Raw genomic sequence first — 4874 nt, 5'->3', positions numbered from 1 at the left:
CTATCTGTTTGTTTTTTCTGGGTTAAAGTTAACACATATATAAATGGACACTCAGACTTAAGAAAACTACTCATTCTTATTTGGTCAGAATAAGTCAAAATAAATAACATCTTTAAAACTAAAATTTACTTACTTGTCAATACCAAATTTGTTGATGCAATAATACAATTCTCCTTGCCCATGATATTTTATATGTTGTTTGACAACTGCACATATATACAATGGAATATTACTCAGCCATAAAAACAAAAGAAATTGAGTTATCTATAGTGAGGTGGATGGACCTAGAGTCTGTCATACAGAGTGAAGTAAGTCAGAAAGAGGAAAAAAAATTACCATATACTAACACATATATAGAATCAAAAAAAAAAAAAAGTTCTGAAGAACCTAGGGCCAAGACAGGAATAAAGATGCAGATGTAGAGAATGGACTTGAGGACATGGGGAGGGGAAAAGATAAGCTGGGATGAAGTGAGAGAGTAGCATTGACATATATACACTACCAAATGTAAAATAGGGAACTAGTGGGAAGTAGTTTCATTGCACAGGGAGATCAGCTTTGTGCTTTTTGACCACCTAGAGGGATGGGATAGGGAGGGTGGAAGGGAGATGTAAGAGGGAAGGGATATGGGGATATATGTATAGCTGATTCACTGTGTTGTACAGCAGAAACTGGCTTAAAATTGTAAAGCAATTATACTCCAATAAAGATGTTAAAAAAAAATACATGACTTCATCAAGTTAAATCCATGAACCTTTGCTGTCAGTTTCACAAATAGCTGACAGTGTTTCACAATGTGAAATTTCCTCGTCCAAAGTAGACTGTAACATAGGGAATGGTAAGTTTTTTAGGTCATTTGTTGACAAAAATGGACCATGCTGGAAATAAATATGGTCCATGTATCCAATAATACTCAACTGACCTTTAATCAAATTTACACCATTGGAAGAAGGTACTGTATCATTAGTAAATGAATTGAACTCTGTTTATACACTGATCTGAATGTATTTAGTAGAGATGGAATTAAATAAAATCTATTCTTTTAAATCTTGAATTTACTCAACTTTTTCAAGTATGTAAATCCAGAATATAAATTGTTGAATGCAATGGAGCTACAGAAGAGCTACATAATAAAACAGTTTACAAAGATAATGTACTCTGAACTTATATGAATACTTGGTCATTCAATGCATTGTTTAATATATATTTTATTGAAATGTTTATGAATAAAATTAGGAGATCATGGCACATTCTTTATTCATCCATTGATTTAAAAAACAATCATTTACAATTCATACATAGAAATAACTAATCTGACTTCATCATCTATGTATTAATGGTCTAAACTTCAAGTTCTTGATTCCTTAATTCAATTTTGCAGGACAAGTTTTTTCATCATTATCTACAACTTCTTTTGTGTTAGAAGCTATAATTCAGATAATAGCTTTTGTTTACTTCATATTACTAAAATTAAAACCTGCTTATGCCAACAAATTTGACAACCTAGCAGAGATGTACAAGTTTTAAAAACACAGCCTACCAAAACTGAGTCAAGAAGAAACAGGTAATTTGAACCCACCAATTACTAGAAATGAACTAGAATCTGTGAAAACAAAACAAAACAAAAGTTCCTGTAAAGAAAAGTCCAGGACTAGAAGGCCTCACAGTGCATTTCTACCAAACATATATAAAAGAACTTATACCTTCTTTTCAAACTATTTTAAAAAATTGAAGAAGAGGAAACACTCCCAAATTCATTCTATGAGGCAACCTGATAACCCTGATATCAAAACCAGACAAAGACACTACAAAAAATATTTCAGGTCAATGTTTTTGATGACTATGTATGCAAAAATCTTCAAGAAACTATTAGCAAACCAAGCCCAACAATTCATAAAAATGATCATACACCATGATCAAGTTGGATTCATTACAGGGTCACAAGAATGGTTCAACATATGCAAATCAAACAATGTGATACACCACATTAACAAAGGGAAAGACAAAAACTTCATGATCTTCTCAATAGACAGAGAAAAAGCATTTGACAAATTCAACATCCATTCATGATAAAAAATTCTCACCAAAGTGAGTATAGAGGTAATATACCTCAACATAATAAAGGCCATTTATGACAAACCCACAGCTAACATAGTACTCAATGGTGAAAAGTTGAAAACCTTTCCTCTAATTCACAAACAAGACAATGGTGCTCTCTCACTATTTCTATTCAACATAATATTGGCAAACTTAGCCACAGCAATCAGACAAGAAAAAAATAAAAAAATGAAACATACCTAAATTGGAAGGAAAGAAGTAAAACTGTCAGTATGGAAGGGTGACATGATACTCTATATAGAGAAACCTAAAATCTCCACACAAAAACTATTAAAACTAATAAATGAGTTCAGCAAGGTAGCAGGATACAATGTTAATATATAGAACTTCATTGTGCTTTTTTACACTAATAATGAAATATCAGAAAGAGAAAGTAGGGGTTTCCCTGGTGGTGCAGCAGTTGGGAGTCTGCCTGCTAATGCAGGGGACATGGGTTCAAGCCCTGGTCTGGGAGAATCCCACATGCCACGGAGCAGCTAGTCTCGTGCACCACAACTGCTGAGCCTGCACTCTAGAGCCCGCGTTCCACAAAAAGAGAAGCCACAGCACTGCAACGAAGAGTAGCCCCCACTCTCTGTAACTAGAGAAAGCCTGCACGCAGCAAAGAAGACACAACACAGCCAAAAATAAAATAAAAATTAAAAAAAAAGAGGAAAGAGAAAGTAAAAAATCAATCCTGTTAAAACCATGTCAAAAAACAAATACCTAGGAATAAACTTAACCAAGGAGGTGAAAGACCTCCTTGATTAACACTATAAAACACTGATAAAGGAAACTGAAGGTGACTCAAATAGATATGTCTCATGCTCTTGGATTGGAAGAATTAGTGTTGTTAAAGTGGTCATACTAGCCAAAGCAATCTACAAATTTAATGCAATCCCCATCAAAATATCCATGACATTTTTCAGAGAGCTAAAACAAATAATCTTTAAATTTATATGGAACTACAAAAGACCCAGAACTTTCAAATCAACCCTGTGAAAAAAGAACAAAGGTGGAGGCATAACACATCCAGACATCAGACCGTATTACAAAGTTACAGTAATCAAACAGCATGGCATTGGCACAAAAACAGACATATAGATCAATGGAAAACTATAGAGAGCCAAGATATAAACCCATGCAGTTAAGGTCAATTAATATATGACAAAAAAGGCAAGAATATACAATGAAGAAAAGACAGTCTCTTCAACAAGTGGTGTTTGAAAATCTGGATAGCTACACATAAATCAATGAAATTAGAACACTTGCTTACACCATATATAAAAACAAACTCCAATAGGTTAAAGAGCTGAATGTAAGACATGACACCATAAAACTCTTAGAAGAGAACATAGGTAAAACATTCTCTGACATAAATCATAGCAATGATTTTTTAGATCAATTTCCCAAGGTAAAAGAAATAAAATCTAAGATAAACAAATGGGATTTAATCAAACTTAAAAGATTTTGCACAGCGAACAATCAACAAAATGAAAAGACAACTCACAGAATGGGAGAAAACATTTGCAAATGATATGATCAACAAAGAGTTAATATCCAAATCACAAAAGCAGTTCATACAACTCAGTATTGAAAAAAACAGCTTATACCACTCAATATCCCAAAATGGGCAGACCAAGGGGTGGAGTAAAGATGGTGGTGTAGGAGGATGCAGAGTACTTCTCCTCACAATTAGGGCAGCTACCAGATGATGGTGGGGGACCTCAACATCCAATAGTATGGGAGAAACCCCCAAGAGACGTGGTAGGATGTGGGGGGGGGATGAATGGGGAAGAGAAGTGGAGGCTGGATGAGACCAGTGCCCTTGAAGGGTGGCTGGGAGAAAGGAGGTGTTGCCATGCCTGGAAGGACTATCATTTGTTTGGAGGATTGGGGGAGGAATGTAGCTAGTATTTGCCCTGCCCACTCGGGACCCAGGAAGACTGCTGGGATCCTGGGCTTGGTCCTTCACTGTCTGAGGTCGCCACCAGCAGTGTGGTTCCTAGGGGTATGGGGGAAGAAGAGTAGAGGCGAACAGGGAGGGACCCTCTGGAATGTGGCAAGCATTTTCCTTGTCCACTCAGGCCCCAGAGAGCCTGCTGAGGTCCCTGGCCTGATCAGCTGCACTCTAAGGCTGGAGGAATTCTGAGGCCCTTCAGGTTGCACTAAGCCTAAGCCCTGCTCCCCACACCCCCACAGTCTTTTCTGGCTGTGTGAGTCCTAAGCCTAGACCCTGCCCCCACCTAAATCGCACTTCTGCCTAAGCCCCACACCCACTAAGCCTCAGCCACCCACAGCCAAGGCCTTTTCTGGCCTTTTGGGTTTTTTTCTTTTCTGCTCTTGTGGTTCTGTTTTACTTTCCCATTGTTTCATTTATGTTTTTATTTTTTCAAACATATATGTTAATTTTCTAATCTTATTTCATTTTTTATTGTTATTGTTCCACTTTTTTTTTCTGCCACCCCATGTGGCTTGCAGGATGTTTGTTCACGATATGGGGGGTGGCCCTGAGCTCCTAGGGTGGTCACAACAGAGTCTGAACCACTGGATTAATAGAGACTCTCAGACCCCGGGAATAACCATCAGAGTGAAGTCTCCTGGAGGTCCTCATCTCGGCACCAAGACCTGGATCTACCCAAAAGAACAGTCTACAAACTCCAGTGCTGGAAGCCTCAGGCCAAACAAGCAGTAAGACAGGAACATAGTCACACCTATCAAAAAAAAAAAATGAGAAAACAAAAAAAAATATGTTACAGATGAAGGAGAAAGGGAAA

The sequence above is a fragment of the Monodon monoceros genome, unplaced genomic scaffold (assembly GCF_005190385.1).
Source record: "Monodon monoceros isolate NGI ecotype Baffin Bay Population unplaced genomic scaffold, NGI_Narwhal_1 Contig1912_ctg1, whole genome shotgun sequence".
NCBI classification, from domain to species: domain Eukaryota; kingdom Metazoa; phylum Chordata; class Mammalia; order Artiodactyla; family Monodontidae; genus Monodon; species Monodon monoceros.
Note: the sequence above shows the minus strand (reverse complement) of the source record.